The 25,806-nt window shown below is 35.3% G+C and overlaps 1 protein-coding gene and 1 long non-coding RNA gene across 6 annotated transcripts in view; one reads left to right on the top strand and one right to left on the bottom strand.

Annotated features, from left to right (window-relative positions):
- The window catches only part of AFG2A (AFG2 AAA ATPase homolog A), a 383,456-nt gene that overhangs the window by 146,343 nt on the left and 211,307 nt on the right, over positions 1-25,806 (bottom strand). The window lies entirely within an intron of this gene.
- On the top strand, positions 3,805-24,362 carry LOC130683841 (uncharacterized). The gene is made up of 3 exons (XR_008997849.1): positions 3,805-5,186; positions 5,504-5,589; positions 23,307-24,362. It is a non-coding gene; the product is annotated as an uncharacterized LOC130683841 (long non-coding RNA).

Here is a 25,806-nt window from a genome sequence, read left to right as displayed (position 1 = left end):
AAAGCAGGAGTTGCAGTACTTGTATCAGACAAAATAGACTTCAAAACAGAGAAAGTAACAAGAGACAAAGAAGGACATTACATAATGATAAAGGGGTCAGTCCAACAAGATGATACAACTATTATAAATATCTATGTATGCAACACAGGATTACCTACATATGTGAAACAAATACTAACAGAATTAAAAGGGGGAAATAAAATGCAATGCATTCATTTTAGGAGGCTTCAACACACCACTCACTGCAAAGGACACATCAACCAGACAGAAAATAAGTAAAGACACAGAGGCACTGAACAAGGTATTAGAACAGATGGACCAAACACATATATACAGAACACTTCATCCAAAAGCAACAGGACACACATTCTTCTCAAGTGCACATGGAACATTTTCAAGAATAGATCATATACTAGGCCACAAAAAGTGCCTCAGTAAATTAAAAAAGATTGAAATTGTACTGACCAGCTTCTCAGATCCCAGAATGGTATGAAACTAGAAATAAATTATACAAAAAATGAAAAAGCCCACAAACACATGGAGGCTTAATAACATGCTCCTAAATAATCAATGGATCAATGACCAAATAAAAAAAAGAGATCAAGCAATATATGGAGACAAATGACCACAATAATTCAACACCGCAAAATCTGTGGGACACAATAAAGGCTGTGCTAAGAGGGAAATATACTGCAGTACAGGCCTACCTCAGGAAAGAAGAACAGTCTCCAATGAACAGTCTAAACTCACAATTAACAAAACAAGGCAAGGAAGAACAAATGAGGCCCAAAGTCAGTAGAAGGAGGGACATTAATAAAGATTAGAGCAGAAGTAAATAAAACTGAGAAGAATAAAACAATAGGAAGAATCAATGAAAGCAGGTGCTGGTTCTTCGAGAAAATAAACAAAATAGATAAACCCCTAGCCAGACTTATCAAGGAAAAAAAGAGAGTCTATACACGTAAACAGAATCAGAAATGACAAAGGAAAAATCACTGTGGACAGCACAGAAATATATAGAATTATGAGAGAATACTATGAAAAATTATATGCTAACAAACTGGATAACCTAGAAGAAATGGACAACTTTCTAGAAAAATACAACCTTCCAAGGCTGACCCAGGAAGAAACAGAAAATCTGAACAGACCAATTATGAGCAAGGAACATGGTATTGGTAATCAAAAAACTACCTAAGAACAAAACTCCTGGACCAGATGGTTTTACTGCTGAATTTTATTAAACATTATGTGAAGGCCTAGTACCCAGCCTCCTTAAAGTTTTCTAAACAGTAGAAGAGGAGGGAATACTTCCAAACTCATTCTACAAGGCCAACATCAGTCTAATACCAAAACCAGGCAAAGACACCACAAAAAAAGAAAATTACAGACCAATATCCCTGATGAATATACATGCAAAAATACTCAACAAAATATAAGCAAAACAAATTAAAAAATACATCAAAACGATCATCCAGATCAAGTGGGATTCATCCTAGGAATGCAAGGATGGTACAACATTCGAAAATCCATCAACATCATCCACGACATCAACAAAAGAAGGAAAAAAACCACCTGATCATCACCATAGATGCTGAAAAAGCATTTGACAAAATTCCACATCCACGCATGATAAAAACTCTCAAAAAAATGGGTACAGAGGGTAAGTACCTCAACATAATGAAGACCATATATAACAAACCCACAGCGAACGTTGTACTTAACAGTGAGAAGCAGAAAGTTTTACCTTTAAGATCAGGAACAGGACAAGGATGCCCATGTTCCCCACTTTTATTCAACATAGTACTGGAGGTCCTAGCAACGGCAATCATACAACACAAATAAATAAAAGGCATCCAGATTGGCAAGGAAGAAGTCAAACTGTCCCTGTTTGCAGATGACATGATATTGTATGTAAGAAAAACCTTAAGAATTCACTCCAAAATTATTAGATCTAATATATGAATTCAGCAAAGTTGCAGGATACAAAATTAATATGCAGAAATCTGTGGCATTCCTATACACTAATGATGAACTAGCAGAAAGAGAAAACAGGAAAACAATTCCATACACAATTGCATCAAAAAGAATAAAATATCTAGGAATTAACCTAACCAAGGAAGTGAAAGACCTATACTCTGAAAACTACAAGACACTCATGAGAGAAATTTTAAAAGATACCAATAAATGGAAACACATCCCATGCTCCTGGATAGGAATAATTAACATTGTCAAAATGGCCATCCTGCCGAAAACAATCTACATATTCAATGTAATCCCTATCAAAATAACAAGAGTATTCTTCAATGAACTAGAGCAAATCGTTCTAAAATTCATATGGAACCACAAAAGACCCTGAATTGCCAAAGCAATCCTGAGAAAAAAGAATAAAGCAGAGGGGAATCTCGCTTCCCAACTTCAAACTCTACTACAAAGCCACAGTAATCAAGACAATTTGGTACTGGCACAAGAGCAGACCCATAGACCAATGGAACAAACTATAGAGCCCAGATATAAACCCAAGCATGTATGGTCAATTAATATATGATAAAAGAGCCATGGATATACAATGAGGAAATGACAGCCTCTTCAATAGCCGGTCTTGGCAAAACTGGAGAGCTACATGCAAGAGAATGAAACTGGATTACTGTTTAACCCCATACACAAAAGTAAACTCCAAATGGATCAAAGACCTGAATGTAAGTCATGAAGCCATAAAACTCTTAGAAGAAAACATAGGCAAAAATCTTTTGGATATAAACATGAGCAACTTCTTCATGAACATATCTCCCCGGGCAAGGGAAACAAAAGCAAAAATGACCAAATGGGACTATATCAAGCTAAAAAGCTTCTGTACAGCAAAGGACACCATCAGTAGAACAAAAAGTAGAACAGTATGGGAGAATATATTCATAAATGACATATCCGATAAGGGGTTGACATCCAAATTACATAAAGAGCTCATGCACCTCAACAAACAAAAAGCAAATAATCCAATTAAAAAATGGTCAGAGGAGCTGAACAGACATTTCTCCAAAGAAGAAATTCAGATGGCCAACAGACACATGAAAAGATGCTACACATCGCTAATCATCAGAGAAATGCAAATTAAAACCACAATGAGATATCACCTCACACCAGTTAGGATGGCCAACATCCAAAAGATAAACAACAGCAAATGTTGGTGAGGATGCGGAGAAAGGGGAACCCTCCTACACTGCTGGTGGGAATGTAAAATAGTTCAATCATTGTGGAAAGCAGTATGGAAGTTCCTCAAAAAACTAAAAATAGAAATACCATTTGACCCAGGAATTCTTCTCCTAGGAATTTATCCTAAGAATGCAGGAGCCCAGTTTGAAAAACACATTATGCACCCCTATATTTATTGCAGCACTATTTATAATAGCCAAGAAATGGAAACAACCTAAGTGTCCATCTGTAGATGATTGGATAAAGAAGATGTGGTACATATACACAATGGAATATTATTCAGCCATAAGAAGAAAACAAATCCTACCATTTGCAACAAACTAGATGGAGCTAGAGGGTATTATGCTCAGTGAAGTAAGCCAGGCAGAGAAAGAGAAGTACCAAATGATTTCACTCATCTGTGGAGTATAAGAACAAAGGAAAACTGAAGGAACAAAACAGCAGCAGAATCACAGAACCCAAGAATGGACTAACCTTTACCTAAGGGAAAGGGATTGGGGAGGATAAGTGGGAAGGGTGGGATAAGGGGGAAAAAGGGGCATTATGATTAGCATGTATAATATAGTGGGGGTGGGGTGGGGGACACGGGGAAGGCAGTATAACACAGAGAAGACAAGTAGTGATTCCATAGCATCTTACTAGGCTGATGGACAGTGACTGTAATGGGGTATGTGGTGGGGACTTGATAATAGGGGGACTATAGTTACCATAATGTTGTTTATGTTATTGTACATTAATGATAGCAAATATATATATTCAGAATTGCAGAATCATTGAATAAGTACACGTGCCATTTGTTGTTTGCTTCAGTAACATATCTAGGAGAAGAGAACCTTGGTCTAAGGATCAAAACACTGAGTTTCTGTTTTATACTAAGTGATTCTTAGTCATGACAACTTAAAAGTGTTTCCTCTTATGAAATAAATCAGAAATGCTCACAACATTCTTAAAGGCAAAGTAAATGAATAAAGTGATGACCTGCTGGCATAGAGACCTGAATATCCAAAACCTTTCAGTAATTCAGTAAACCTTAACCAGATATTCATCATAAATAACTATATTTTCTTGCTAGGTACAATGGAGGATATAATAGAAATAGGATAGTATAGTTTTTTTACCCTTCAGGTGCTTAAATTTCTTTGAGGAAAATGAACTGACACATTAAATAATTAGAGAAGATTTCAAAATAGAAAATAAATGTCAAAACGTGAAATCAGAATTGGGGCTGAAAGAGATCAAGGTGGAGAAAAATACTATATGCTAGAAAGATCACTAGAGGTCACAGAGGAGGCACAATTTAGGGTGACTCGAAGTATTGCTCAGAATAGTATATGAGCTGAAAGGAGGTGGTTTTCTAAGTAAGAACATGATAGTAAATTTTCAGAGAAAAAGGAGAAAGTAACTTAGTTCAGTAAGATGGAAACAAACCTGATCAGAACAGTCAGTCAATGTCAGTGGACTATGATATTTGGCTGAATATGAGAGGGAAAAAACTAGATACAAGTGGCAGACTTCCAATCTCTTCCCTGATCACTATGCCCTTCTAGAGAAGGGAGAACTTTAGAAATATTAGATGGGTTTAGAGAAGAGTTATTATAGTAAATGTAACTGGATGTTAGTAACTTTATGTAAAACGAGATACCAGCTTCTGTCCTCTCTTCATCTATTAAAAGTTAAATGTTTCCTTTCAAGGGTTGCATAATAGAGGGCAGTCTATTAGGTGAATCAGTTCCAGGAATTGGTATTGGCAAACAGGAACAGCTCTCCCTTCCCTCAGGGACTGCGGAGCCCAGCCAGGACTTCCAGTCCATCTAAGTCAGTAAAATACATGCTAACAGGTCATGAGTTGGATACTGTCTGTTTATACATCTGAGGGAATGAAATGAAATTAACTGGGCTTTTACTACAAACCAAACTCTGCTAAACACAGAAATAACAAACATGACCTAATTAATAATCTGAACCTGTGGAATAAACAGGTATTGTTCTCATTTTACAGATAAAGAAGCTGAGTTCATACTAGTTAAACAGGTTGCTATGGATGTACTGCTAGTAAGAGACTGACCTAGGCTTCAAAGTCAGGTCATTCTGACTCCAAAGCCCATATTCTTTCTACTGTGGAGCATGCTTATTTAAAACGTTTGAGATAGTAACACTAATAGTTGCCATTTTAAAGTCAAATATGTTTAAGTTCTTTTCAATGTACTGAATAAACATTATTATTAATTGTAAAATATATATGTTGCATATAATATTATATAATAATCCTAATGAGTAATTATTTACTTTTTTACAGATGATCAAATCACAACCGAGAGAGGCCAAGTACTATGTGCCAGAGTTACGGCAGCTGGTTGGTGGCAGAGCTGTCTTCCAGTTCAGGTATGCCTGATGTCAATCTACTATTCTTTATAATATGCCACACCTCTTATTTAGTATGCATTTTCAGAAAGATTTTGTTACTTATGCATGGGTACCTACACTTCCTTTATGTCTCTGTATTTTCTGTTTATCTGAGAACTTTAAATTCTGAAATACTCATTCAATAACAGAAGTACACAGTATGGACCTAAGTTCTAAGACATTGGTGGGTGCACTGATTCTTCTTTCTTTACCCTCTGATGATATGGATACTAATAAAATAAATGCAATGGATACTATTAATTTGTCCTTTTAAAAACACTTTCCACTGTCAAATTCCACTTTTAATATACTCACACTTTTAAAAATATTTATAATAGATGGCCTGCTATAATTGGGAGTCTCTCTGTTAAAGAGAAAAGTTGCTTATATAATTTACAAACAGTTCTGACGTGGAGTTAACTGAATCTGTTTACAAACCCAATTTCCATATGGCAGATATTTCATGTATTTGAAGACAGTGTTCAAGTTTCTTACAGGCCTCCTTTACCATAAATGAAATCTCTGAAAATACTTCAGTTACTCTTCCTGTGTGACACAGTTTCCAATCTTTCCACATGTAGGTCACACTCTTCTGGACACAGCCCTTTATCTTTTCTTGTCCCTCTGGAGTAACACAATACGGATGCTGTCCTGTCTTCTAGAGACAGCCCTTTGAACAACTGAGGCTGACTATTAAAACTCTCCTTCTGCATCTTTTTCCCTCCTCCTGATTAATCAGAAACTCAGTTTGCAGACCCTTGCCCTTGCTCACTTCCCCAAATCCTAATTACTCTTCTTTGGATTTACCCTGGCTTGCCAGTGTTTCTCTTAAAATGTGGTGATTCAAATGTAAACTGACCAACATGTAATAGAGTGAGAAACTTTTTTTTCCTTATACCTCACAATTTTACTCATCGTATCAGTGGATACAATGTCCTTCTCCTGTTTAGTCTAGCTTCTTGTCTTTTAACTCAACTTAGGAACTACTACAATCCTTTGCCCTAGCCTGTAGTTTCTGCTTCTTCTAATGCAGCCTGAGCACTGTTCCTAAAATCGCATGATAGTATCTTTCCTTCTACTTAGAAAGTATGTCTCTCCACTGCGTCCTAAAGTCGAAACTCCTCCTAGATGTGATTTCAACTTATCTGCTTAGCTTTATTAGCCACTGATCTCCTATGTGTAATTCTGAACCATGACAATCAGAATATTCACCACTCTCCAAATACATTCCTTGCTTTTAGGTCTATGTTTTCTTCTAGAGTAGTGTTCATTTCATATGCAAAGCCTACCTACTTTTTTCTTCTGTCTCCTGAAACATCATTCTTTTTCCCAAGGCTTAGCATAATTATTATCTCCTAGTCACCCCTGCTGGCAGCAATCTGTCCTTCCTAGATGTTCCTGACCCTCTTTTTTTGAGGACTATTTCATGATTCCTTGTCCTCAAATCAGTTATGTGTTTTAAGTTACCTATTAGATTCTAATTTTGAGGCTAGAGATCTCATCTTACTAAGCCAATATTGTGCATGGTAAATACAAACTTTATAAGCTAGAATATGATACACATCTCCATCACTGAATCAATCAGTCAATTAAAAAAGTATCTGGCGAGCATCTGTTAAGTACCAGGTACTCTGTATGAATCTGAAGAGATATGGTCTTTACCTTCAAGGAGTGTACACTACAAATAACAGACCTGAAATATATTTTTTAAGAAAAAAGAAAACATAACTGCTTTACTGCATGGAAGTAGCCCAAATCTCTATTGGGGGTGGTCAGGAGAGCTGATTCTTAAATGATGACTAGGAAATTAGCAAGCAAGCAAACAGCAATTTCTTATACACAGTGATACCATGGAGGTGATCAAATACACTATTAGAGATGAGACAATCTTGTAGGAAGAAAAAAATGTCAAAATAAGATACTACAGGATAAGAGGTTATCCTAGAATACTAGCAAAGGAAGCCTGGTGCTTGGAAAGGGCAGTGTTTACCTTAGTAATAATAGGTGAGTAGCAGTTAGGGATGAGCTGATATAAAAGTGATAATGCAAGAAGTTGGCCTAAGTAATCTGGGTTGTCTGTGTTTTCAGGAAGAGGTGTGTCTTTATTCTGCCTGCAGTAAAACTAATGGTGATGGGCAAGTCTGTACTCCACTAAAAGTGAATCTTTCTTTTAAGAATGTAACTGAATGTTGTGTTTTAGCATTAAGTTTACTAGTGGGAGTGGGTTAAAATCTCATGTAAATGACAATTAGTTTCATACTACCATATGTAGGAATAGAATTTTTCTCAAAGTAGTGACACAACATGGTAAAGTAGGAAGAAAGAAAAAAAATTAGTCATCACACTATTGTTTCTCCAGAGAACTTGCTGAGGGAAAAAAAAGAGACTTTTGGCAAATTATAATTATTCACACCCTTTGAAGTTAGAGTCATCTTAAAACAGTAACTTACTTTCCCTCCTTTTCAGAGGCTCACTATTGACCAAATAACAAGAGTCAAAAGCTTTACACTAACATTCAATCCTTTAAGTTTGTCTTCTAAATCCTAGGAGAATCTCAAAAGTTTTGAGACTTGCTCTCCCATCTAAATTATTGACTCAATTTCTGATACATTCCACAGTTCACAACTGAAGGGCTCTGGCCTGGGCACAGTCTCACTACTACCATACCCCAGCCCCAGGTTCTACCGCCTTATTAGTTACCTACCATTCCTACTCAGAGGAGTCTGTTTTGGTCAGGCTCCCCTACTCTGCAACCAGGCCTCTCATTCCCACTTCCATTTGCCTCCTCCCCTTCAGAGAGGCCCTTGTCTTTCCTAACCAACTACCTCCAATATTTCAACAAGTCTAAGGAGCACATTGCTTCATTTTTTTAACCCCACAGAAATCAGTGTGAGTCTTGCATTTTCTTTCTTAGTTATCTATAAAGTAATGGTGACATCTTAACACTTCAATGACTTCCATCTGACTTGGCTCCTATGCACCCAAAATATCCCCCCCACAGAACTGTGCCTGTTTTATCAAAACTGTAATTGAGCAGGAAATGAGACTTTTAAAAGCCACATTTGATAGCTCCCAAATAGATCAGAATATCAGATTAAAAAGTTGTCAAAATCTTTATGAAAGAAAATTAAATGTAGTATCTATAAATCTGTCAGAATTAGTTCCTCAGAACCACTTAACAGCTATAACCAAATAACAAAAGACATCTACTTTGGGAGGGGCACGATTTACAAGGAATTTGAAAGTGATTTGGTTAGAATTTTATTCTTTCTAACATAGTGTAAGGGACAGAACACTGGAAAAGTAGTCAGTGTTCTCTGATCCCTGTTACCTCAACTGAAAATAAGAGGGTTGGATCTGTTTTATGTCCCTTTCAACACTTATCCTCTGTGGTTTTGGCATAGATATTTAGATAAAGATCACCTTTATAGGTGGGGAAAAAATGGAAAAATGGATTCTAAAATCTAGGACACTATTGTAAATGTAGCAGCTGAATTTGAACCTTGTTTTGTCTTTTCTCTTGAGTTGCAAGTGATGAGACATTTTGGCACTTGCAACCTGGCATTCTTTCCCTTTCTTGCTGATTTCCTTCCTGATTGTTGCAGACAGGTCGTAGCAAGTAATGCTCTCTTTAGGAGAGATTTATTGTGCTCAAATGTTCCTTCTGTATTTTTCTCCACTGACATGATGCCAACAATAAGCATGTTTATATACTGCCTATGTGCTCTGCACTTCTCGACTTGAACTTCTTTGGAGAGCCACTACATAATAGGGGTTACCACACCTGGAACATTCACTTGTCAAGAAGAGAGAGATGAAATACTGGAAAGATGTTATATTCATCTCTACTATTGTTATGCCTCACTAAATTAGTTTCATAAACTCTAGTCTTTACACTGAGAGTTTACTTAAATGGCACTGATATAAAAACTGTATCCTTCCTCCCCACTCCTATGCACATACCTAAATACAACCTTTGCTCTGAAATTCCTGAGATTAACCTTTCATGACAAATACATCTTCACAGACTATATACAAGAGGATTTCCAAACTTTAAACGTTCAAAAGAAATAAAGAATAACCTGATCTGAGATTCAGATTTATTATTTACTCTGCCAACAGTGATTTTGGAAAGGTCATTTTATCTTCTCAAAGCTTTAATGATCAGATATGTAAAGTGAGGATTTGAACTGTCAGTGGTTTTCAACCCATTTTTGTCTCAAAACACTAGAGATGATCCTACTCAGGCCCATTATTCACGGAGGCTCCCTTCCCTACCTTTAGTAATGCTACAGTGAGAGGTGATGGCAAGGGCATATGTGACACAGTGTGGCTGTGAAAGGCTTCTAGGTGTACCTGACAAAGGGAGAGCAGTGTCTGTGTTTATGGGGGCTGTCACTCTAATCCCCTTTCTGCTCCCACTACTATTGCTATAGACTAATTATTAATTAGCTCAGAGGTCCTTGCCAGTTATCAGTTTCTGTGACTCTATAAATGGGAAGGACTCTCTCAAGAGCACATTCCATTATTTAAGTTAAATAGTCTTTGCTCTTTCTATATTGACAATTTTTTTCTTGCATTTTAAAGATGTCATTCCATTGTCTCCTGGCTTGCAAGGTTTCTGACAATTCTGACCTGTGTTCCTGTATTTTATGAGAGTATTTTTTTCTGTTTGTTTTTAAGATTTTCTTTTTATCATTGTTTTTTCAGCAACTTCATTATAATATATCCTGGTGTGGTTTTTGTGAATTTCTTTGTGCCTGCTTATCACACTCATTCTTGGAGCTACTTTTTTCTCTTGAGCTGATGTTTATCAACTCTCAACCAGTTGGCCATTGTTTCTTCAAATACATTTTCTCTGATCCTCTTCCCCCACAGCCCCCAGGAATTCAATTTTGTCTATGGCAGATCATTTAATAATGCCTCACAGGTCACGGAGGCTCGGTGTGTGTATGTGTGTGCCTGTTTGTGCGGTTTGCTTTTGTTCTGCCTTTTCCATTCTGTGCTTCAGTTTGAATGGGTTCATTGGTCAATAGGTTTATATATTTACTCATCTTTCTTGTGCAGTGTCTAATCAGCTTTTAAACTCACTCAGTGAGTGCTTCATTTTAGATTCTAAATTTGTAAGTTTCACTGGGTTCTTTTTTAAAGAAGTAAGGCATTTTAAACAGCAAAACGGGGAGCTAAATGAAGAGAAAGTAGTTTATCTTGGGGAGCAGAAATGGGAGAATGGGGAGAGAAAAGGCAGGAGACTTGTCCTCTTTTTAGCCTTGTCAATCTTACTTTGAAAAACAGGAGCAGGTATTACTATGATAAAAAATAGAAATAGATATAAGTGAAAAATATATACAAACATATATGTTAAGTGATTTTATAATAATACCATCCTCTCTCTGTCTCCCTATAAAATAGAAACTTCTGCATGTTGGAAGTATTGAGATTAAAATATCTTAAAACATCTCTCCCTTATTTTCCTTAGAATGACTTATTTGGATGCTGAGACTGAGTTAAGAGTCATGCATAAGTGACTGTGCACAAGCACACTCAGTGCCACTCCGAGGACCAAAATATTATCCAACTATCCAATCATGTTTAAGAAAGTTATTACAGGCAAGATATTTTTTAAATAGCTTACATTATTGCACGTAAAATAGATGGCTAGCTCTCATAAATACAACTGAAAACTGGAAGCCATGGTATTTTCTGTGGTAGATTAAAGATGGCTGCAAAAATGTCCCCATTCCTCTCATCAAGAGGTTGAAGCTATTCTCCTCCTGCTCAACTTAGGCTAGCCTGTGAGATGCTCTATCTAAAACGTGGGGCAAAAGAGTCACGTAAAGTAACACACTATTAACTTGAGAGTGGGGCCTTCAGAGATCTGCTACTTTTGCTTTTTGGGGCTTGTAACATTAGCTCCCTCTTAGAACCTAGCTGCCATGCCTTCAGAAGCCCATGCTAGTAAAGCGCGCATGTGGAAGAGCTCCAAGGTACTCCAAGAGAACGCCCAGATGAGCCCACCATGTGACTGAGCCTTGTGCACATTCTAGACCAGTCAAAACTCCATTTCAAAGAGGAAGCTAGAACTGGGCTCAGCTGCCCACTCAGACAAGTGGACAGATGATCAGTATTTGAATGGTAGAAAGAAGAGGAAGAATTGAGGCTTTTTTTGGTAGTAGAACACACAGTGGTTATCACTGTGATGATTAAATCACTTAACACATAAAATATTTCTAAGACAGTGCCTGATACATCAAAAGTGTTCAATAAATGTCAGCTATTATAACTACTGTCAAAGAAATATTGCAAGTTTCCCTATCATTTATTATTTTATTTGTCCAATGCCAGATGTCCCCTTGCCTGAGTGGAACTTTGGCCAATCCTAGCCTCCTCTTTCAAGTGTGCCTATACATATGCATCACAGTGTGAAGTAGAAAGCATTACAGCTAGGAGCACCCACTCCCTTAAGAAATGTTGGGGATTAAGTATTTTAAATGGCTGCTATATTTCTTCATTCACATTTTACTTGTAACTCAGTTAAATGAATAGTATCAAAATTAGTCTAGCTAAGTGCTTCAAAATAAAAGCATTTCAAAACTTAAAAAAATTTTTAAATCTTAACATGTTTGCTTTATCATGAAAATCACATTGCTTAGACTTCCATGTGGTCGACAAGAAAGCACAGTTCCACTCACACAATTCCGTAGTCATTTACTTTATTTGTGTGTGTGTATGAATCAGGTAGAGAGAGCTTTGTTAAGAAATGAATTAAGATATGACTCAATTAGTTTTAAGTTATATCAGAATCCTAGGAAGGAGAGAGAGCATTTGCACACTTTGATGTACAGGTGTATATATCCTCAGATGCATACTGTGGAGTCCTTTTAATAATCATTGATTTAAGCAAACAGTAACTTTGCTTTCATAACTATTAGTTATGAAATTGAAGTGTGAACTGAAGAAGAAAAACTATATTATTTTCTATTTGTTTTACTATACACTTCCTATTCTGTTTTGTTATGATTTTATTTCCTGTTCCTCGGACCTTAATTTTCCCCCCATAATTTCTCTGCAATTCTCTTCCATTGTTCCTTCTGTGTTTGTTTCTTTTCCTCTCCACTGACTCCCTGTAAATTTTCTGCATTAGATGATTCTTTTGCCTAAAATTTTACCAAGTTTTGCAGCAAAGACTCATCTTACCTTGTTTTATCCCTGTATCACTTTAATCATCTGATTATTTTTCCATTTCTTAGCATGTAACTTCTCTAATTACTAAGCACAAGTGACATCTCTGTTATGAATTGGGTAAAGAACAGGATTTTTAAGTGTGTGACTGTGTGTGTGAGTGTGTAGGTGCGTGCACATTTGATCATGTGCATGTACTCTATACTGACCAGTTCTATCATATCACACATTTTTGTTAAGGTGAGTACCTTTTATTGGTAATCAAAGGAACTCTGCCATCCTCCTGTCCCACTTAAAAATATACAATGGACTAGAAAAGGCTGTGGTGGAAACACTGAACCAGCCAACTCAACTCTAGTTACTATAGAAGTAAGAGTCATTCATTTGGCAGAAAGCTGAATGAATCAAGATATATAGCTAATGACACATATTAAATACAATAAGGCAGTTGCTACAGGCTGGCTAGGTACAAACTCTATTTATATAATCTTTTGTAGTATCTGCATTCTAATTCTTTCACCTCTGTAGTCGATTTGCCCCTAAAAATCATTTTTTAACTACCCACTCTTCAACATTCCTTGGAAAAGTTTCAGTGTTTAACTTTAGAAGCATTTCACTCTCTCTCTTCACCTTTCTCCCTCCCTTTCTCCAAAAATGTGGAGTTCTGGTCTCAATCAATGTGCATGTAGCTCTTTGTAGTACTTAAAAACACATGCATATACACTTAAAAAAGAAAATAGAGATTGCTGCCTTCTCACATATATCCATGTTTAAATAGTTGTAAAGGATGTGATTTCCAGACTACTACAAATAAAAGATTTTAAAACAAGATCAAGTCTTTCCAATGTATTCAATAGATTTAAAGCCATGGTGATTTAATACTACCATACATTTAAAACTAGCTTTGAGAAACTTCGCATTGATTTTTTTACTCCTTAAATTTGTATTTCCATTCTACTACTGCAAGAGAATTTCCTCCTTTCATTGATCATCTTATAATAATTCTCAGAAATTAAAACATGTATGTACGTTAAAATTCTTTAAAATTTCACATGAACATAATGTTCTAAGTATTAAATATTTCTGGATTGAATTAGCATTACATTTATTTATGTACAGTTATATATATTAAATACTTACAGGAAATATTAAGCATAAATGGTTAAAATTTATTGGAAATTCATTTCTTAGACAGATAGAATTATCTCATTAGTCTCCTCCTCCCCAGTGAGTTCTTATAAACATGGGAGATCATTATTTATTACTAAGATTTAATTCTATTACAACTTTTTTCTAATGTTCCAAACTACAGAGAGATCTTATTCACGTAGTAGGTGAGAACAGAAGAATATTTGTTACAATAACATCCTTCAATTTTTCGCAATTTGAGTTAAATATCAGAAAAGATGCCAAATGAATGATAACTGAAAGTCCTTTTTCACTGTAACTCCTGAGAAATGTGAGTGAAAAAGGCAAATAGTAATTATTATGATCTCCAGACCACATTTAGAAAACTGGTGCTTCAGAGCCAGCCACTTTCTCAAACCTGCATCCTCTATTTCCTACTTGTTTGTTGTCTCAGAGGCTTGTAAAGAGGAGTTTGGAAAGGGGAAATCACTCTCATCACAAGTAGATTCTCAGGCAGATCAGTTTTAGGCATGCAAGATCCAGAAATGGATTTCCTTAAACTATTATTCCTATGTATACCATGTATCACCAGATGTAAACTCTTCTAGGTTAAAGAAATTAACTTCTACAAGATTTGTCATATAGCATTTAAGTGTTATAGTCAAGATAACTGAAGAGTTAAACTGTAACAGAAATACATAATATTAATAAAACAAAATCAAGTTTTTCATAAAATATTACATATCTTGAAGCTTCTATTGAAAGAAAGGAAATATAGTTCAGGACAGAAAAAAGTCCAGAATTGCAGATCTGTGTTCATGAGATTTAGTCAAGGTTCTACCAACAATATGACAAGACAGCATTAAAAAGATTTCTTAGCAGTCCCTTAGTATACATCTCTAGCAACTGCAACCACTTCAAATCCTGTGTACTTGACTTGGGGTGCAACAATGAGGTAAAAATGAGAGATTTGGTATTTACCCCTTGTGAGCTCAAAGAATTTAGAGCCCACAATGGTTCTCAGACAAGGTCAGATGACAAAGCATCTGAAAATCAGTGTTCTTTGTTTTGTTTGATGCTGGAACTCTTTCCAATTTACTGTGACCTGTACAAGGTATCTATGATGTCTATTATCAGAAAGATTAATTTTTATTTCCAGAACTGTTTATTTTTCACTGTAAGCATCTAAAGTTAATGGATGTCAATATACTTTCCCTGAAGAAGGAGTTTCAGTTTTACCTCCTCTGGGCTTTATTTACTGTAAACCTCCATTCCCCTGGTACCCCTGTAGTCCCCACCACTCCCAAAAGATTAATATTAGCTGGACTTTCATTTCTAGATTGATGACATATTTCATTAATAGTACTTATTTTTTTCCTCTTCTTTTTTTTTTGCCATTATTTATGATAGAAGTATACAGATTCTTGGATTTGCATTCTCCATTACTACCTATGTATCTCACTACTTCCTCCTGGATACAATTCTCTTCTTGCCAGGGTACATGCTCTGAGAGCTCTTTCAGAGAGAGTTTTTGTACAGTAAACTTTCTGAGATCTTGGATATCGGAAAATATCCTTCCTTCTCTCTCACAATTAAGTTGGATAAAATTTTAAGTTCAAAGTTATTTTCCTTCAAGATTCTGAAAATGTCATTTCACTTACTCCTTGCATCTGGTATTGTTGAGAAATCTAACGTTAGTCTGATTCATGTTTCTCTATAGGTTATCTGTTTTTCCCTACCTGAAAGCTTTTAGAATTTTTTCTTTAATTTTGCTGTTCTATTATTTGAATGCAGTCCAGATACAGACTTTCTTCCTATCTATACTTTCAGCTCTCTCTGAATCCTTTAATGTTAATTGCTAAATCTTTAATTCTAGAAAATTCTTAGTTATTAACATTTCCTCCCCTCAGTTTACTTCTTGCTTCTTCTGAAACTTCTAGTAGGTGGGTGATGGCATATCTATTTGTATCATTCATATTTCTTGACTTTTCTTACCTTCTTTCCATCTCATTATCTTTTCCTGATGTTTCTGTATGAATTTCTGGATTTGATTTTCCAAATCATTTATTTATTCTTTGGCTATAGTCATTCTATTCAACTCAACTGATTTTTGTTTTGTTTTAGTTTTAAAAATGGTTATCTTTCAAACACAACATATCTGCTTGGTTTTAACTATTTGGTCTTCATGAATCCAATTTATTTTAAATCTTCTCTGAGGGTATCTATTACATAGTTATTTTAATTCATGTTCTATCTGTACCATTGGTTTTGCTTATTTTATTCTGCTGCAACTTTTAGCTGCCTCAGCTAGTAATTTATGCTTGGTGGAGGGGCCCTAGCTTGTGCTTTCCAAATGAATTTTAAAGAGTTCCTAATGTCATAGTGTGGACTCAATCCCTTCCTGTTTTTACTCTCTAACCCCACCTCCTCCTCCCTAGTGCCTCTGTCCATTAGCAAATCTCTTAGGACCTCCACCCTGGTCATTTTTATTATTAGGACTTTTCTTGCTTCTATAATAATTGGTTAGTCTGCAGGGTGCAGAGTTCAGAGTCCAGAATGTAATGACTAATAGAACTCTCGCACCCAAGCCAGGCTCCCCATACTGTCCTAATACAGTGGTTCTACCTCTAGCTGGCACGAGGCTCTACTTTCTTACATCGTACTAAAGACAGGGTGAGCAATTATTAGGACACTGTGGAGGACAGAAAAGACTCAGTTAGCAAAATCTCTGTCAGCTTATTATCCCTGATATATGGCTCTTTACTTTCTCCTACACAAGAAAGCTGTTTCCACCTCTCTATTTTGGAGATAGGCTAAGATTATCTCTAAGGTCTAACATTTCTTGGTTCTAAAATTGAGTAAATTTTCTCCTGTTTCATTTTTCCCTTCAACACCGCACTGCTATGCTCTGAAATTATTTTTCACTAGACTGACGTGCTTATACAATAAGCAATGGCATTCTGAAATTGATTCACCAGCAGGAAGCAACCACAATTTAAATAAGTGCATACCTCAAGTTATGGATCATATTTTAAATTTCTGTTCTGATTTTTATTATGTAAAGCCTTGTTTCTTTCCATGACCTGAGGCTGTGGAGCCATGAGAATCTGTATAGCAGGTCAGGTCACACTTATAAATCTGGATTTCTGAATGCTGCTGAAACAATTAAAGCATTAGAAAACATACAAAGCTATAGCCCTCAGTAACTTAGACATGATTTTTTTCAAACAAATCCTGGCTATCTTCTAACTTAATAGGAATGCTTTCTTTTACAAAATGAAAATAAAAGCATAGCAAATATATCTTTTTATTCAATCATATATGTTAGCAGGATTCTAGATGCTAGAATGTACTACTCTTACACAAATATTCAGACATTTCCAGGCTGGGACTTTGGTAAACTGCTCTGAAGCATTGCTATAAATCATTAAAAGTAATCCATATGCAAACTTCAAAATGAAAAAAAAAAAAAATTAAAGGATTAAGAAATACTATATAAATTCTATTTGAAATTATATTATTGCTAATTAAGTCTAAAAATGTAGTAGTTCAATTATCAGTCATTGTAATGCCACTATTAAAGAGACATTATTTTTTTTAACAGTATACCAGTATAAATGGATATATCTCACTGGGGATCAACTTCCTCATCTATAAAGTGAGAAATATTTGCTAGAGAATTGTCTGGGGGATCTTGTTAAAATATGAATACTTAATTAGACCATCAGTCTTTTTCCAGAAATGTATTAGATTTTGCAATTCCACCCAGACATGCAAATGACTTGTATGTATATTAAAATTTGAAAATTACTACCTAATCATCCACTCAACTCCCTTTTCTCCACCTGGCAAAACTAGTGCCAATCAATATACCTGTCTTCATCTCACACAACTGCAAGTGACAGCTAAGTACTAATAAACAAAAATCTCAACAAAATTTTCACCGATCTCCTATGATACTTAACTTTGCCCAGCATTCCTATTTCCTTGGATAGTTCTTTTATTTTTCTCAGAACTTACTTCAAGCTTCTCCATTCACCTCAAAACCCTACCCTGACTGCTGCTCTTTCTTAATCTTAGCAGTTGACCTAGCCTCATATCATAGAGGAAATAAGATACATAAAATGGGAAATCTCGTTAACTTCCCACCATCAATAAACTTACAAACTCTAACTTTACCTAATCTCTTTCTTCTGAATCTTCAAACTCCTCCATCTACATAATTTCTTCTGCCCTCTTTATAGACTCCTCTTCTTCTGCACACCCTTGGAGTGCATCCAGGTACTTTCCTATTCAATCTTTTTTTCCCCACAGCTGTACACTTACCAGTGGGGATACTATCCATTCCAATGGCTTCAATTATCACAAAAATGCTGAGTCTGAAATCTCTGATCAGCCTAGCTGAACTAAGGCCCTAATCATATTAAATACTTTAAGTGCCTTAAGTTTAATATAGCCCATATAGAGTTCTTTATCTTTCCCCCCCAAATGTACTCCTGTTTTCCTTCTTCTGGTGAAACAAGCCACCGTCCAACCAGTTCTCAAGACCAAGACTGGCTACATAATTTGCAAGGCCACATTTAAAATGAAAATACAGAGTTCCCCTACACATCAAAATTCAGTGACCTGTACACTAAGATCTGTGCATTTTACTATATGTATCTCAGTATAAAAAATAAAAAAGCTTAGAAAATGTGGAGTCCCTTGTTCAAAGATCATTAATAATTTCAAGATGGCAACAACAGCCTTGAGCCAACAGGAGCCCTTCCAGGCACGGCCGCGGGCCTGCAAAGGCTGCTCCCCGCAGAGCCGATCTGGTCAGGACAGAACCCGGCCGCTGTCACCCAGCTGGCGCCACCTGCCCGCCACGAGGTTCCTACACATTTGAGTCCTAAGGACCTCGGGAGCCAACTACTTCCTTTCATCCCACCTCCCCATTCTCTGATTCAGGCCACTGACTCTTCTAGACTGCCAAAGAATCTTTCTCACCGACAGACTCTCACTGTGCATTCTCTTACTACAACCAGAGAATTCTAAAACACAAATCTGATCATGTCACTATCTGTTTAAAAGCCTTAATGTTATCCTTGCTCCCAGGATAAAATAAAAATTCCCTGCCATGGCATTTAAAGACTCTTTTGATTTGGCCCTAGATTATCTCTAGTCTTACTTCTGCCATTTTCATCCTCCCCTCTATGTCCCAGATACCCTGAAGTACACGTGCTTTCTTCATTTTGGGCCTTTCCATGTAATGTTACTCTCTTCCTGAAACATCCCATCCCATCTGTCACTTCTAGCCCTCTTACCGGGTTTCTCCTAAGAACTGTTTCCTTCTTCCCAAATTTAGCTTTAGTGTTTTCTTTATCTCACCACCTTTCCCCTTGAAGGTCTCTGTATTTCTGCCATCACAGAATTTGGCATACTTTATTGTAGTTACCTGTTTACTTGTCTGTAACCATCACTAGCTGTATGCCCCATCACTCTTGTATTCCCATCACCTGGCACTGTACACAGTAAGGCCCAAAATATTTTTAGTATGTAAAAAAAAAACAAGCAAAAAAACACAGAAAAAAAAAAACCCCCCAAAACATTGAAAATATTTTATCAAAGGCAAAGTACAATTAGTAATTTCATAATTATTAACTCTCTGGGACTAGACCCTTCCTATGTATTCTCATAAATCTGATGTTCAACTTTGCACTTTACACTTAGGTTATCATTTTGGGAATTCATTATACATAAATATTGGGAAGGATCTCAGATTTCAAAAACACAAATAATTAAAAAAACATATTTGTACTGGCCTACAAAATTAAGATATCAATGATATAGTATTATAATGAACATATATATAGATGATCTATTACATACATATCAACCACATTTAATAATGTGTTTCAAAACTACAATGAACAAAACACTCATGAAACATTTTTCATGGCCTCCTAGCTTAATCAAATGTAAACTAAGGCTTGAAAAACACTAGGATAACAAAGAATATTTATTAAGTAATATTTTCAGTTATTTATTACTCATTTAATCCTACAACAATTCTATGTGGTACACATTAGTGTTATTCCCATTTTATAGATGAAAAAATAAAGGCCACACAGATTCAATTATTTGCCCAAGATCATAGTAGTAGATGAAACTCAGATTCAAAATCATGGCTTCAATCCATGCCCTTAACCATTATGTATTAAGCTAACAGCAGTTTAGATCCAGTCAATTAATCAAAAAAAATTTTAAGCTGCCATGCAAAAATGGCTCCCTAGTGATATTTATTAGTATTCTAAAAACAGTACCAATAATGTCATAGTTAAAGTCTGTTATAACATGATTTCTACCTTAAATCATAATCCCTGTATGAACACCTCCATGAAAAACCTTTCATGCTGCAAAAATATATTTTTGTTTCTAAAGCAAATGAAAACCTTGCAGAAGGAAGCAGATTTGATTGTTACCTGCCAAAGGTAAAGTAAGCTTAGGTGGTATCACATAACACAGGATTATACACTCAGAAAATTTTCCAGTTTGTGATAAAGGAGTATCTCTGACAACTCACTTTACAGTTGCTTTACTGACTACACTTTACTGACTTTACTTTCAATACATAGAATTAAGTTGATTACTCAACTTCCTACTCAACAGCCATCAATAGATTTTCTCAGTGCCTTTAAATCCATTGACAGCAAATCCCAAGGTCAGTAGCAACCTAGTCACCAGATTAGATTCTTTAAAGGCTATCAAACTCAATGACTTGTGGGAAGAATATCCAACCGAACAAAAGTAACATTCTTTGTAGTCATTTACCAGTTATTAGACCACAGACAAGTTACTTAACTTCTCTGAGCTGTCTCCTTATCTACTAAATAGTATGAAAAATGTCTTCCTTAACGGCTTTATTGTACAGAGTGAAATGAGATAGTATACCAAAATCACCTAGTCTAGCACGACAAAATGATTTCTTAAAAATTAGAAATATATATAAAGTAATGTGTGTTTACCTTTTCTTAACTATTCTGACTTTGCAAAGTCTCTGTTTTCTGAACTGTTACATTTACTATATCATGCCACCTACTACTAGGTATCAAAAGCTTCTAATCTGCCTTCTCCCCAACATAAATTTACACATAAATTCACACATAAATTCATTAAACATGGGTGAAAGTGCTTCCCAGTACTAGACAGAAAATCTAAGCTAAAAGGCTGAAAAAATATAGTCCTTACAAAACATCAGTATTGCTTCTGGTGAGGCTTGCCTTTCTGAACATACTTTCAGGTTAAAACCAAAAAAAGAAAAATGTATTCCTATCCCTGGATGAAGCCAGGCTTTAGGTTCAAAGTTTTTAATTTTTTCCTCAATTTATGAAATTGTAAAATCCTACTTGTCTTCCACTCTAAGAAATGCAAAACACTGAATTCTAATATTCATGGTTCTACAAATTGGGAGACTGACTTAATGTGCATACAATGCAAATTTATTAACATAACACTTTTCCCCTTATTTTCCCCTACTTAACCCATGCCTTCTTTATTAAACACTTGTTCTTACTCCAAGCAGTCACAAATTGAATAAAGTTCTGATCTGAAGGGATGACATAATTTTTGTTTTATGATTTAAAAGTAGGACAAAGTATTTTAGAAATGGGGAATATTCCTAGAATAAAGATGAAAAGCCTAAATCTTCACTTCTGCTTTGAGCTCAAAAGCTCCATGCAATTCTATCAGAAGTACTGTGCAGATGTTGACCAATATTAGAATAGACAGAAAGATACGATGGTAGTTTATTCAGTACATATTATAGATTATATTGGCAAATGTGTGTGTATGTGTGTTTGCACACACACTTGTATATAAAGCAAATCATATGGTGTGGGAAGGAGGACAGGAAACTTGCCAGGTCAATATTGAGCCATAGATAGGCTAAATAAGAACCTCAGGAGAAAATAATGTATTATGTGTACAATGAATGATAAGGTGCTTCAGACTTCATTCTTCCTGTTACTGGCCAGCCTACCCCTCTCCAAATAGTCTCATATCAATACAGGCCAGTTTAAAAATAAAAAAGGTTAGTCTCCAAGTTTAAGTAGTCAGAACATTCTATTTAGGTATTTGCCAAAAAATTGGAAAAGCCCCTAAGAAGCTGGGTTCCTAACAATGGATGAAGACCACATTCCATACATAACCACTATAAGGACTGCTAGAGATCTAAGAACCTCTATGTGGAATAGTGTAGAGGAAGGTGTATAAACTGATGTGCATTAACCATTACACTACAAGAGAAAAAAGGAGATGTTATCAGGTCTCCCAAAGGAATACTTAGAGCTAACACACAATTTATAGTGACGATTAATGACAAATTGCTGATATATTCTGTATGACAAGAGGACATTTTTCAATTGTAGAACTGAAAGGGAAAAACAGAACAGGAAAACTTTAATTTTAAGTGCTAAAGTGAGGTATTTATCCAGGAAATTTTAATCCTTTTTTTCTAGATACTCTGTCTCAAGTGTTCACTTCTAACAGGCTTTAGGCTAACTGGTTCATATGAGTTACCTCACATAATCCTCCCAACATTTCTCCAAAGGAGGTAGTATTCCCATTTTACAGATGAGCAAAAAGTGTCTCCTTTTGGATAGGCTGAAATGAATTCGATCCAACTTCAAATGATTTAAGACCCACTTATACTGTAGATAAGTTTAAGGGAAAAACAAAGGTAAACCAGCTATGCCACATGTATCATGTAGACAGTACCTTTCCTTACTGCTCTTGGTTTTTCAGCTGTTGTAAGATGAATACTGAGAGGGCATTTAAAGGACTATCATTCTCCTAAATTAACATCCACAAGAATGAAGTGAAGTTTACATCAGACTATCAACAGTTAATATTATCTATATAATAGTTTGCTTTAGACTGACATACAACAACGTATGTATAGATTCCCTAGAAAAATCATAACCTAAAGATGAAATAAAATTACTCACACACACATATACTACAATATATCTGCTTCATCCAAATGGTAATGTCTATCTGATGCTATCTAAATTGAACCTATTTACTTACATGACAAACATTCGCCAGGATTTAAGAGTGCCTAGAACCATCCTAGACTAGGCCATGGGTAAAACATGATCACTAACCTTGTAACTACCAAGGATGCACGGATGCATGCATACAAACTTTCATTCTTGGAGTCTCAGGTTCTACAAATGAGAAACTCTACCTAATAAGTACTCTCTGCTTGCTACTCAGTGCTAATTAGTATCTAAAAGCAATTAAAAATTTTATAGTAATATATTTAATGCTAAAAAGCCAACTTCTCTTGCTGAATTCTGCACAAATATGTAACCTATATTCGCTATCTGCTCTCCCAAATATAGGTAACAATAAAGAAAGGGGAAAGAATGTCAAGAAGATTTGGATGATGTGATAAGCCAAAGGCCTACCCATTCAAATAGTCTGCCCAAAGTTCAAAGGACAACACTGCCAAGGAAGGATCTTCAAATATATTTCCCCACTTATTAAGTTGGGCCACGTGTGCCAGAAAGCAAATTACAAGTTTTCAGATTGTGCTATTTATGTCCAACTTTTACACCTAGTGGCATAAGCAGAGTTCACACGTTAAACAGAGAACCTGTATAGTTCATTCTTATTCCTATCTCTAACTTCAGACTGACTCTATGTGACGTAGGCCAAAATTTGATGATGTTCTTTCCTTTGGATAAATATTTTAAATTATTTTTAAAAAGAAGACTATAGAAGAACAAAAATAATGGAAAGTTCATAGGGTGAAAGATAATTTTAAATGATTATTCTCAAAATTCAAATCCCAAATTTGCAAATGCCCACATATATACTAAATGACTGAATCATGAAACCATTTTATGCTTGCCAATTCAAGTCAAAATAAAAAGAGATTGGAAATTATCTGTTCCTATTTCCTGATCAATACAGCAAACATTCAGCATAATCAACCCTTTTCTAAAACACCTAGAATAACAGGGCAATCAATGCCTCCCAGAATAAGCAAGTTGATTATAAGTGAACAATTCTAGTTCACTGGAAAAGTATTTCATTTGTTTTGTCAGAACCTTTTAAATTCTTTCTCTTCTACAGGACAGACTTTTAAATACACAAAGGCAATAACTGTATCTGCATGTACTCTTTGTTCTGCAGGGTAAAACAGTTCTGGTCCATACTTAGATATATAAAATTATTTACATACCATCAAATCACAAAATTATGTATTATATTCTAGATATGATCTGCCCAGGACAGAAACTATTAGTTTATGCAATCTGGATGCTATAATTAATGTAGTCTAAAATGACATGAGCATTTTTAAAGTAGCTTCATGACAGTATTAAATGTGAACTCAAATTTCCGTGTACATACTACCTAACAAGTAAAATCTTTTTCATCCTGTATAGTGTTTACTTTAGTGAACTTACATGTAAAATTTTAGATTTATTTTCAGTAAACATCTTTAGGTGAAGAATGTTGTATATAATGTTAAGATTATTCTTTGTATTACCATGAATATAAAGATGAGTATCTTACCAAGGTCTATAAAAAAGGAAATACATGTAGAGCAATGTGATAATCAGCAATCTACTTAAAAAAATTATAAAAAGGGTTAATTTTAAATAGATTTAAATAAGAACAAAAATTAATTCAGCATTTTTCAATTTAGAGATTCACAATGCCTGTGGCATTGCAAGAAAGGATGGAACTTTTTAAAAAACTCTTCCTCTGAGGAAGTTGTTATGACACAAAACAGGTGTGGAGCTCTGATTCAATAACTAAGCCTAAACTATCATTCTATATCAATCATTTAGAAGACTACTCACATTATTTTCTACCGTGATGTTGGATTGTAAATAAAAGGGAAACCAGAATTTTAAGTACAAAATCCATTAAACCACGTACATCTAATACTCCCAAGCACTGAAACTGAAAGCAGATTCTATTTTAAAAATAAATGATAATATAAGAGTGGTTGACAAAAGACGGATTTCCTCACTTAGTTAGTCATCCTCCTGTATTAACAGCTTAATTTCCTACCCGTCATTTTCTCAACTAAAAGCGGGATGTTCTGTAAACAACTTTGTTTGCTTTGTATAACAGGGACTGAAGGGAAGTGAGAAAATATAATACAGTATTTCTTTTCCTGAAACAGTTACCAAAATATTAGTATTCTAGGATATACCAAATGAAAGGGTAAATTCCATGATCCAGCAATGACTGGTCAGTTGACTGATTATTTGCCTACTCCTGGGGCCTCTTCAAGCACGTAGATGATCCAGCTGTGATTTACCATAGTATTCTGGAGGGTACTCCACACAGGACTGACAGAGTGGGGCTATTACTTTGACATACAAATGTGACACATCTTGATGGCAAAAAAAAGGACAAATTATCTTGTTTGTGTGTTTTGAAAGGAAAGAATGTGAGTTCTCCAACTTTACATCTACCCTACTGAATATCTATCTACCTCTATGTAGGCACAGTATTTTAAACTATTTATTTTATCCTGGAAACCTATTCCTCTGATGTGGTTGGAAACAATGAATTTAAATTTGAAAACAGGAGTAAGCTTACATTAAATAATAAGCTTAAAAATTTTAACAGACTGCATAAACCAGATGATTCAGTAAATTACTAACCATTCACAAAATAAATTGTTCCCAAATTGCTATTTATGGTTTACAAGTAGTATAATGATGTGCGAACTTTTGCAGAACATAAAATGTAAGTGTTGACTTAACCGAAAGAAAAAAATTCACCTCATAATGGCTTTATATAAAGTATATTAATCCAGGTGGTACTTTATCAATCTGATACCTTGAAACCTACTGAGTATCTTAATTCTCTAATATG

Source organism: Manis pentadactyla, chromosome 5 (assembly GCF_030020395.1).
Source record: "Manis pentadactyla isolate mManPen7 chromosome 5, mManPen7.hap1, whole genome shotgun sequence".
NCBI classification, from domain to species: Eukaryota; Metazoa; Chordata; class Mammalia; order Pholidota; family Manidae; genus Manis; species Manis pentadactyla.
This window is presented reverse-complemented; position numbering and strand designations above follow the sequence as displayed.